The 12,861-nt window shown below is 34.8% G+C and overlaps 1 protein-coding gene across 2 annotated transcripts in view; it reads right to left on the reverse strand.

Annotated features, from left to right (window-relative positions):
• The window catches only part of LOC149790754 (putative methyltransferase DDB_G0268948), a 39,710-nt gene that overhangs the window by 18,862 nt on the left and 7,987 nt on the right, over window positions 1-12,861 (reverse strand). Inside the window, exons 1-2 of one of the 2 annotated variants that reach the window (XM_089972820.1) lie at window positions 5,969-6,092; window positions 960-1,078 (exon numbers count right to left, since the gene is read on the reverse strand). The gene's annotated coding sequence lies outside the window, so the exon portion shown is untranslated. Of the gene's footprint in view, window positions 1-959; window positions 1,079-5,968; window positions 6,093-12,861 lie in introns of those variants that run through there. The other variant, XM_089972819.1, reaches the window with a different exon arrangement.

The raw sequence follows: 12,861 nt of genomic DNA on the forward strand, positions 1-12,861 counted from the left end.
AGGTTTAAAAGGTCAAGAAGATGCTGAACACGCAACAATGATGAATCTGAGGATATTATTTCACAAGTAAAAAAACAACTACTGAACCGGTTTGAGTACGACGAATTTTATTCGACACACATAAATTTTGTTTTACAAAGCATAACTAACGGCACAAAGCTACGCTGTAATTAATTCGGAGGTTCTGGGAGATTTAATACAAACATTTAATGGATTTAACATGAAAGCAATAAATGTCGATATCAAAAGAGAATGCCTACTTGGACTGGATAATTGTTTTATCAAAGCTAGTTGTGTTGGAAAACATTCAGATTTAAAAAAAAAAAAAAAGATGTATCCCAATGTTTTAGGTAAGATGCGGTTGTCACATTCCTTTCAGTGATGATAATGGCGGAATACGTAGCAAAACAATACAGTATGTTACGCATTTCATGTGAATAAATATACACATTTTATACGATTGAAATTACACTATATCATCAAGATCAAGTAAACATTACAAGGACATGTTGAAACGATTTAACAAACACGTGGATATAATAATTTATGAACCAAGACCGATTAAAACAACAGACGATGACTCGTTCATTGAAATAGTTGTTTTAGAACAACCAAAGGGGCGATACATTTTTACACAAATCTTAAAACCATGCCTAAATTTTAAAGGAGAATCAACGTTGCAAATTGCTGAAATAAAAGTACCTACTGAAAAAAAATGCACTATTCATAACACATTGCTATTGTTTTATACCATTTTTAATGGCCGACAGGGAGCTGTATTTAAGACGTCTTTTTTTATACCATTTTTAATGGCCGACAGGGAGCTGTATTTAAGACGTCTTTACTACTACCGTGAAAGCTCAGTTGCTTAAATACATATAAATCAACTGCGAAAAAACAAACGACAATTTACAAAAATTCGAGAATTGAAATAATGATTAACTGATTGTTATACTTACACATTATAAAATCAAGCAAGATAAACACGTGGAACACCTTTGGCAGCTGGACGTTTCAAAACCTTCACCACCTTCAACCATTTTCGGATATTTAAGTAACTAGGAACGGACAAAAGTCCCTGGAAAAAAATTGAGACTTACAGAAGAAAAAAACAGCAGTATACAAACAGAAATTGAACAAAAGCTACTGCAAACTGAACATAAAAAGAGATCAGCAGTATTCATTTAACTAAAAACAGAATTGGAGCACATGAATTAAAATGAAATCAAAAGAACATAAGAAATCCTTGCCAAAATTATTAAGTCGATGTCAGATGTTCTCGTCTAGATTGTGACAACATCCAATCAATAATCTCAAAAAATGCAACTATGATTACATCACATCCAATGGTATCAGATTCGTTTTTCATTTAAATTAGTTTTGCCTCAATTTGAACTGAATGTTTGATTACATTCATGAATATTAATTTCATGAGGCAGAATTTTTGCAAAGTAGGGCGAAAAAATAGGGACAGTGAAACTATTGAAAAATTGGTGAATAACTGAATGTGTGCTGGTTGCTTAAGTGTTGGTGTCTTTGTGCTTTAAGCACAATTTCTACACAAATTTGTATTACATGATTGATCACACTTCACTAGAAAATAAATTAGACAATACTGTTCAAGGGCATGCCAGATGCATTGTTTTCCAGTTTAGTTAACTTTTTTCAACTTCTTGTTTCATAATCTGAAAGCATTTTTGTTATATTTCAGTACTTAATGCAAGTTTGAAAACATGACTTGCAATTAAAATTTGATGCATTTTGTTTTAGAACCTGCATTTTGTACATTTAAAGAGCAATAGCATACGAGCACATACTAGAACCTTTTATGGTACATTTTACTTTGTCCGCTAAAATTGTTTCTGCATTGAGTTTCTTTGCAGTGTTAATGGTCATTACAGGTACATAAACTGGGGTAAAATTAACAGAGGATAACAGTTGAAGAAAGAAATATATAATATGCAACACGTTTTTCACGAAAAGAAAATAGCGTGAGAACGATGGGGCGATATTTTAAAGAAATCCTTGCAACTTACGCTTACCTCAAACATTAGAAAAAAAATGACAAGAGAAAGGTACACCAATAAGTCAAACAATTAATACTTAAATAAATGGTCAAAGGTAATCACAAATTTATGTGGTAATCTTAAATTAGCTGATGCAGCTACTTGTTTTGTATTTTTAAAAAAGTGCTGATGCTCGTATACATAAGATTTTAGCGAATATCAATTTGATAGATATCAAAATATGGAGAGAATAGATTGAAAATAAATTGTCAAGTATGGAAAAAGAGGTAATGAAAGAACGAATAAAATCACTAATCTAAAAAGATTAATTTCTTTGGGGTTTTATAGAGGCAGGGTGGAACCAAGGCGTAGTAGATGAAGTAATCTTTATGAAATTGTTAAAACAAAGATCTACTGATATTGACATGTAAACCTAAATGCAAACATTAATGAATTGGTTAGATTAAGAGTCTCCAAAGTAATTAAGTAGTTAACATCAGTTTGCCTAGATATTATAGAAAGCCCACTGTACCGTGCTTCGATATTATGTAAAATCCATTATACATTTTCTAGATACAATAGAAAACCCACTATACCATACCTAGTTATTATACAAAACTAGCGTACCTTGTCTAGATATTATAGAAAATCCACTGTACCATGCCTAGTTACTATGAAAAACACACTGTACCGTGTCTATATATTATATAAAACCCACTGTACCGTGTCTAGATATTATAGAACGCCACTGTAATGTGCCTAGATATTATGGAAAATCCAGTATACCATATCTAGATACAATAGAAAACCCACTATACCATATCTAGTTATTATACAAAACTAGCGTACCTTGTCTAGATATTATAGAAAACCCACTGTACCTTGTCTAGATATTATAGAAAACCCACTGTACCTTGTCTAGATATTATAGAAAGCCACTGTACTGTGCCCATATATTATGGAAAACCCACTGTACCATGTCTAGTTATTATAGAAAACCCACAGTACCTTCTCTAGAATTATAAAAAAAACCACTGTACCGTGTCTAGATATTATAGAAAACCCACTGTACCGTGTCTAGATATTATAGAAAACCACTGTACTGTGCCTATATATTATGGAAAACCCACTGTACCATGTCTATGTATTATAGAAAACCCACAGTACCTTGTCTATAATTATAGAAAACCCACTGTACCGTGTCTAGATATTATAGAAAACCCACAGTACAGGGTCTAGATATTATAGAAAACCCACTGTACCGTGTATATATATATTATAGAAAACCACTGTACTGTGCCTATATATTATAGAAAACCCACAGCACCTTGTCTAGATATTATTTTTTGTTTAAGAAAAAACACCGTACCATATAAAAAAACCCACTGTATCTTGTGTAGATATTATGGAAAACCCATTGTACCTTGTGTAGACATTTATTCTCGTTTTAATCTTGACACAACCAGTCTCCATTCTCTTCTCCATATTTATTTAAGCAGAAATATTTTAAGAAACATTTAACTAATTATTTATATAAATCTATTCAGTATATATATATATATATATATATATATATATATATATATATATATATATATATATATATATATATATATATATATATAAATTATAAAATAAACAACACCAACACGTAGAAGCGGATAAGTCTAGCACCATAGTAATTATGAATAAGGAGGATTATATTAAAGAAGTGGAAAGACAATTAAATGATGAAGAATATTACACAAAACTTTCCTATATTTCTTCTGAAGAAACGAAAGAAAAAATAAGCCAATGTATTAATTTAATCTCTGTACACAACTGTTCTATATATGATGAACTAGATATCTTCCCAAATAAAATACGCACACCTCAGTTTTATATTTTACCAAAAATACATAAAGCTGTTGATAAGTCACTACCTTTAGGATATCCAGGTAGACCCATTATTTCTACATACAACTCAGTAAATAAAATTTACATTCAATGTCTCTAAAACTAAAGTTTCATTCTTGGACGTTGATGTCATGAAAAATGAAAATAATGAAATTACTACCATGGTTCATGTTAAAAACACGAATATTCATCAGTATGTTGAATATTCTTCATGCCATCCTAAATCATGTAAAAATGGGATACCATATAGTCAAGCAAAAAGATACAGAAGAATTATTTCGGATGATGCTGTTTTTAAATCATCCTTGACAGAGCTAGGTCAGCATTTTTTAAATAGAAATTACCCTATTGACATCATTAATACTGCTTTCCAAAAGGTATCTTCTCTTACACAGCTTGAATCTTTACAATATAAAATCAAAAATAGAAATGAAGATATCATTCCTTTTGTTATTGAATATAATCCAAGTTTGCCTAATATAGGTAAGATTATCAATAAATATTGGGATTTATTAAACTTATCATATAAAGCAAGTGTTAAATCGCTACACGAAAGCAAACCCACACTTGCTTATAAAAGGACTAAAAATCTGAAAGATTTCCTAACTAATTCCAAATTAGAAAAACCATCATATAAAATAGGATCATCAACTAAATGTAATAGACCTAGATGTTCACACTGTTCATTTATTAATGAAAATACTTCTTTCAATAGTAATAATACGAAAGAAACTTTTAATATGCGTTGTGACATTAATTGTGCAACATCAAATGTTATTTATTTGATAACGTGCAAAAAATGTGGCATCCAATATGTTGGACAAACCAGTCAACAAATATCTAAACGTATGAACCAACATAGATCAGATATAAAAAATTATATCGATCAACCATTTTCATCTCATGTTGCCGCACATTTTAACAAAAATTCCCATACATTGCAAGATTTCTCCTTCCAACCTATTGTTAAAGCTGATTCTGAAATGGAACGTCTACTAAAGGAAACCTATTGGATTCACCGTCTTAACACGGTATATCCAAAAGGTCTAAATTCTAAAACACTATATGACATTTAGTAATTTTTTATTAATTTTTTTTTTTTATTTTTTTATTTTTTTTTTTTTTTTTTTTTTTTATTTTTTCTGAATTATGTCCCCTGTTTACAATTAGATATGAATATTTCATATTATTTTACTTTGCAGAAAATCTTAATTGGTAAAAGTATAATCTAATAACATAAAAATAAGTTTACTAATTCTTTAAAAAATGAAATTGAATTTTTAATTAATTATCAATATAATATGATTAATTATTTATAAAATACTTGATTAATTATTTATAAAATACTTGATAGTAACCGTAATGCACACCATATTTTTATCATATTTTTATTAAATAAATTGAGTTCTGATAACCACTTTAACAGCTATAAAGATTATACTAGTATATATGTTGATTACATTTATCTTTGTAATTTTTTTTTTTTTTTTTTTTTTTGTAATTTATTTTCTTTTCTTCTAATAAGCGTGTATTATACATAATACTAATATTACTAAAACTGTTTATCTCTATTTGTTAATAAATCGTATATATATATATATATATATATATATATATATTAAAATGTTTATATATTTAAGTCGAACTATTCCAATATATATTAAACTATATTGCATGTATTGAAAGGATAATATTTCTATTTATAAACTTACAGCCAAGAGAGAAGAAAAAAAAAAAGAACTTGACAAGACTGTACTGTACTATACTATACCACGAGACCGATGGCAAAGGGAAGCATGTGATCACATGACTGGGTAAAGATATATTAAAAACGTCTGTATTTGTTTGTCCAAAGACAACATTACTGCACTTACAAACAATAAGATTAAAGTCAATAAAGTAATTTGCAGTTTAAATTCTACTTGTCCGTTATGAACAAGAGTTAAATTTAAACAGGTATCTTTTCGTCGCTGGTGACTCTTGTACACGTCTCACGGGTCATGTAGGCATTCAACACCGACTATTTCAGTAATGGATGCCATTTTTAAGAATGTTATTATACATACCTTTAAGTGGAAAGTATTCGCTTCATTTTGATTCGTATATATCCATATTTCTTTGGACGGTCATTATTTAGACGCCCTAAGAGATGCATGCGACAAATTAAATGTTAAAGTAGGTATACATTTTTGGACGAAATGAACCTAAAGGTGTGATCCAGTGCAATCCGGATTGAATATCTCTCGCTGTGATGTCACAATGAAAGCTACACATATTGATAAACAAATTCGTACTACCCTTGATTGTGACGATTCCACTCGACGCACTCTTATTTTGACCCAAGTATAGTACATGGTGACCATTGTAAAAGTCTATAGCGATATATAATTTTCGTATGGAAGTTTCTTGGTGACAGTTAAGGTGCACAGCATTCAATAGTTAGGACTGAATAAACCTTGGTTAAAGAAAATTAGTGTTAAATTTGAAAAGAACAGTTTTCGTTTACACGACCCATGTGACTTGTACTATACTTGCCTCAAGCTACCAAGATCTGAGGACTCCAAAAAATATTTAGTTTTAGAATTTGTTGCATTTGGTACATATTTCTTTTCAAAGCATAGGAATGTAGATTACCAAATATTGCAATCCAAAACATTGACCGTTCATTATTTGTGGCTGCGGGAAGAAAATTCACCTTGCATAGGAGAGCAAATTAAATAGCGGAAAAGGTGTCTGTTTAACAATCTATTGTACACCGTTTCTGGATTGGTGAGAAAGTTAATCTTGTGTAACATAGAAAACTGTGAAAAAGGTGTATGCTGTGCAAATAGTATTTGGCAAGATCCAATTATCTGTATGCACAATAATGAATGAGAATCCGCCCACTGATACGTATTACGATGTAATACATCGACATGTTCGTATTTGTAAGCTCTTAAGCGGCTGGACAAGCTCTTAAGCGGCTGGACAACTTGCAGGTCAAATATTTGCAGGACAAACAGTTCATCGGGTTCTTTATCCATGTATTTTTTACACACATCCGGCGTACAACAATAAGTGAAAGTCAGTAAAATCGCATTAAAAGTGAATATAAAATGAAATAGGCGAAAGATGTAACTGGTGAACAAGTGAGACCCAAATAGGTAAAAATAATAATGGAAAAGTGAACCATATACCCACCGTTTTTTCCCGCAACATTACTCAGATAATTGCCACGCATGTGTCCGTACATGGTTACTCCTACTTAGATATCCATCTGTAACACCCGTGACCTTGAACTTACTCTCAATTCTAACTTTTTCTGCACAAAACTAATGTTTCACAAAGTCATATTAGTATATCTGTTATACGTATGCTAAGAATTATGTAAATACTGTGAAATAACATATCCATACTAATAGCATCAAAAATATACCACATGATCAGTCATATGAAACTATTTATAGCTCCCTTTCTGGCTAGTGTAAACAACTCACATTAGTATATGTTTTATCGGACGTCATCCCGGTCAGGCGGTCTACTAGTATTTTACATTAAAAAACTAAAGCTCTAAGACAAATAAATAATACAATATATTGTTGATTTTATGAATATATAAACAATAATAATAAAGATATAAAGAAATCGCAAATTATAAAATATACACCAATATATGTCATCGTCAAAGGCTAGGTTGGGTGATATCAATCATAAATTCTACGCTTTAATTCTGTACAGCTCTCCACAAATACGATCCTAATTATATTACTTGATTAATAAATTAGAAAGAAGATAAATTATGTTGCTCTTGCCAATTTAAAAAGTAGAATCCCGCTCAAAATGTTTTTGTAACATGGTTTTAGTATCAAATGGCTATTCATAAAAATGACAAATGCAATAGGATCACTATAATTAGATTCTTTGCCTGTTAGTTATAACTTTCACCATTCTATCTACTACTGCACAAACTGACAAGAAGTGTTGAACACTGAAAGAACTTGCGCTGATGCGTGCAGAGCACATGAATGTCCTGCGTGATCATTTGAAATATGACAGAGATAAAAACATTTAAAATTAGTGTCCACTAATTATCTTCATAATCTGTCACAATAAATTTTGTTTTCTGTTTTTACTTTGTGAAATATGATAATTGGGACCACATTTGGCGAGTCTCCTCCGTTTTGTTGGTCCAGTAATTGTTTTCAACTTAGTATTTTAATGTTCTCAGATTCCTTTTACATGAGATATCAACAATATGAAGACATAAATGGGCCAGATATCTCACGTGCCTTGAAATTAACAGTGTACGGCATTTTCTATATGATCTCAATATGAGCTAATTTTGCTTCAAGATATTATTTTCAAGCCTCCCGGTGAGACATGTAAACGTGTGATGCCAAATCTGCATAGTAACCAGGAATACAAGTTACCAATCATGTTGTCTATTCAGGGGTATGCTCATTCTTATGGTTAGAGAGAAAATGGTTCTTTTCGCACTCCAACGCCGTTTTTAATGTCTTACTAAACAACCGAGAAAAGATTGTGTGGATTCCATATTTTTCTTGCATCATCTCCATTTAGTTGTGCTTGTAAGACTTCATTCCAATGAGTGCTAATTTCTTCCTGTGTTTATCCACTTAGTTATGCGTTTTATCTGAAAATCTGAAAACTGCTTAAAGAAGGAAAGATCGAGTCTTTGGTCAGTTTCGTGTGTGTGTGTGTGTGTGTGTGATTTGGATTTTTAACGTAGCTTTAACACTTCTTCAGTCATATCGCAACGATGTCTGCAGTGTAGCAGTTTATAGTGATGTCTAGCACTGGGGCATCATGCCGCAGTCATGTAGCATGATGTCCCACCCAGTCACGTTATCCTGACACCAGGCCGACCAGCCCTAACACTGGCCTCTTAATGCTGAGCGCCAAGCGAGGCATCTGTTAGTACCATTTTTGTAAGTCTTTGGTAAGGCTCGGCCGGGGATCAAACCCACGACCTCGGCATCCGACCTTCACTAGGCCACCAGAACGGTTTTTGGTCAGTTTCGTAGTGAAGATTAAATACATGCTTGACCGAAATTATTTTTGCAAATCTTGTGGCAACATTCTATATTGGAAATACTGGTACCTGTGGAAATAAATATGTGTATATGACTGCAAATGTGTAATGACTACAATGAAATTTTTTTTGGGGGGGGGATTTTTTTTACAGTGACACTTTAATATGATACAATAGCATTCAAATCATGAACACTCATATCAGTTCTGACATGGAATTAATTCAGCTTTTCGAATAAAATACTCGAACTTGATGTACTGATGCAAATACATAGATTTCAATACATTATCATTCGAAATTTATAAACCAAAGATGTTTCGATCTATAACTGGGCTCAATATCTCCGACTCGTGGCTAATAACTTTCCATCACGCAAAATGGTAGTTATTGTTTTGAAAAGGAACTCGTGATGTGTTAACCAGTTAAAGAAACCTAATATATCGATGTGCCAGTACTAAAAGGATCACAATATATCGATGTGCCAGTACTCAAAGAAACCCAATATATCTGTGATGTTTTACCCCAACCCTTTGTATTATACATGTATTTATAAGTCTGTAAGTGGAGCCAGGTAAGCTTTGTTTTCCAAGTACCTAAGTTGGCTAATCCTCTTACGTAACCCAGTCTTTGTTTGAGCTCTTGAGTGGAAATCTGGCGGGAATCTTTGTACATGGGAACACGTGACGTAGACAACTTCAAAGAGCCGGAAGCCGACAATGGTAGGCTGGACAGTACATGGGGACACACAGACTGACATTTTTATGATTGACAGTTCGATCAAATGACCAGAGTCCGTCGCCATCCAATCGGGATGCGTTGTAGGTGGGACTTGATTCGAGAAACTGGCATAAGACTTGTACAAGCCTGAAATTCGTCAGTTGGTGTTTAAGAGTCGCAGTGACACACACTCCGTTAGCCATTCGTAAAAATTGGCGGAATTTAGGAAATTCATGAAATAGCTTCGATCAGGTGAGTTTGATGTTACGTTGATTCTGCTTGATACGACTGCTGTTAATTGAAGAGAATTTGTCGTATGTATACATTTTACTTGTATTGAAGTATGAATAGTTAATTATGACCTTAATATTTTGCATTTTTTTCATGACTTTAGCTAGTACTTTTGTTTACGATTGATTACGATGTTGATTCGTTGCATCATTATTCATAATGTTACTATGTACACCTTATTGGTGAGGCGAAAATGTTCTCTTCTTTCGCTAGTAATATGTGTGCATATTATTTCGTGGATTATTACGTTTACGCCCTTTTGAAAGGACGATTTGTATTTGTGAAGAATTGTATTGCTCGCTAGCCGCTATAAGAATTAATATTGTAATTCTTTGCGTAGTTATATTTTGGTAGACAAGAAATTTGTTTACGTAATGATAGATTTTGCCATTGAGTAACGGATTGCCGTTCATCACCATTTGAATGTGAATATTGTCGATTTGGTACGCTTGTGTAGGAAATATATATAAATATATATAAATATATAGATAGTCATATTACTAATCGTAGTAATATTTTAGTACAATCATATTTGAAATATTTTGTATGTATATACTGATAGGGCTCAGTATGTAGATATTTGAATCCTTTGTGTGATTGTGTTATGGCGCCATTTTTGTAAGCGGCGGAAGTGTATGGGAATTTCGATGTGTGCGCATGCGCGACCCAAATGTCCCGCCTTAAACTGATGGTTCAGTTCAGTGACGTAGTGTGAGGGAAGATTTTTATAACCCTATGCTAATGCATTATACCTTTCAACAGGAAGCTTTCGGGGGACGAAAGAATTTCAGAGAATTTCGGGGGACGAGAGAAGTTCAGAGAATTTCGGGTGACGGTGAGAGATACCGAGTGAATTTCGGGTGACCTCAAGGGATGCCGTCAAGGGTTCCGGATACTAGAAGAGGAACCGGAAGTCAAGATAACGGCAAGGAACAAGGATTATAGAAGAGGAAGCGGAAGTGGAGATCACGAAAGGAGAGAAAGACAAGGGAACGAAGAGATTTAGATGAGTAGCACTCAAGAAGGGAAAAATCTCCTCACACTGTGAACTCAAATGATGATCAAAGGGATCATTGGGTGAAAGAGAGACATTGATTACTTTAAATTCTTTTAAATTTCATTTATTAAATTGTTATTGTTTAAATTTCATCTTTGTATTTCTTTTAATTTAACTGTCGGCATTGCTGACTGGGGGCTCGTAGCCATAAATATATTTAGTCAATAAATAATATAGTGTCCAGAATTTACCTTCTGAATAAGGACCAGGGGAACTTCTCATAACTCGTTAAAGTCTATAAGAAGAACCCCACCCCTAGACAACCACTACACCCCCACAGTGGGCGCTTCGTCCGGGATATGAATTAGACATATATATTATTTTGGGACTTAAAGTTATTGGTAGAAGTATTAGTGAACAGTGTGAGATATTTTCCATTCTTTGTATTTGAAATTTTGTGATTTTCTCATCTTGTATTTTTATTGTCATATGTGCAGGCTTTGTAGATCTTCCATTCATAGCAGTACGTGTGAAGCAGATATCGAACAAATATCTTACCTGAACGAAACTAGTTGTTGTCGACAGGTAAGTATTTAAACTGGTATTACAAATATCTGTATATTGTTTGAATTTTGAGACAAGGTATCACTTTACATTAGTATAATGGCTACCGAACGACAAATGATAAAGGAATACCGCGCCATGGGGTCGGAAGATCTTGGATACGAGGGAGATCGCCTGGCAACCTTTATAGAAGAAAGGATCAAGGAATGGAAGGCCGAAAAAGCAGCGGAAAGAGAAGCCCAGAGAGAACTAGCCAAGATAGCAGCGGACCAAGAGTTAGCCAAGATAGCAGCGGACCGAGACGCCCAGAAAGAGCTGGAGCTAGCCAGACTCGCTCACACGCTGGAGATGGAAAAGGTCAGAGTTGAAGCTAGGACCAACGGACGGGACGACGCCAGTACAAGCTCTGGAACAACCGGCCGACCTTTCATCGACCACCGGATAGTCCAGATCAACATGTCACGCTTCAATGATAGGGAGGAGGCTATTGACGATTTTCTCGTCCAGTTTGAGAAACTCGCACGCGCTCATCAGGTTCCTGAACAGCACTGGGCCATTAATGTCTCAGCCTTTTTGCAAGGTGCAGCTCGGGAAGTCTACCACGGCTTAACTGCAGAAGAGGCTGATGACTACACTGCCCTCAAGAAGGCGCTTCTCTGCCATTACCGGTTGACCGCCGAGACTTACCGGAAACTTTTCCGGGACTCGGTGAAAAAGGTAACAGAGACCCACTCTCAATTCCACAACCGTGTTCGAGGTTTATTTGAGAAGTGGATGAAAATGGCCGAAGTCGAACGCACGTACGAAGGGCTACGCGAGGTAATACTCAAGGAACATGTCCTGGGTACTTACCGTCGCGAGTTGACAGTTTTCTTAGCAGAAAGAGAACACCGGACGCTCGAAGAGATCGCTAACATGGCGGAGCGATACGAGCAGGCGCACTCGAAGAGTGGAGGTTCCGGGGTTGCTGACCGACCCCGACCCTCTGAGTCGCGTCGTATGGGGGAGGTTGAGCCGGCTGTCCGTAACCGTCAGGGCGACGGGAAGGTCGGAGGGGCACCTACAGGTAGGGCTGCCGCCTATCGACCTGGACAGGCCTCACCCACGAAACCAGGACTTGCAAGTCGGCGAGGGCCGCCGACATGTTTTAATTGCAAGCGCCTGGGGCATTTTGCCAGGGACTGTCCCAAGGGCAGGCAGACCCAGGTGAATGTCGTAGCTAAGAAGGAATGGGTGCCGGAAGCGAGTCGCAACCCAGCCAACCTTGCGGTCGCAACTGTCAATGGTGAAGGCGCCACCATCTTGTATGACACTGGGTGCAGCGTCCCCGCGCTTGTCGACAAGAAATATGTCAAGCC

Source organism: Sinohyriopsis cumingii, chromosome 10 (assembly GCF_028554795.1).
Source record: "Sinohyriopsis cumingii isolate HCF-2022 chromosome 10, ASM2855479v2, whole genome shotgun sequence".
NCBI classification, from domain to species: Eukaryota; Metazoa; Mollusca; class Bivalvia; order Unionida; family Unionidae; genus Sinohyriopsis; species Sinohyriopsis cumingii.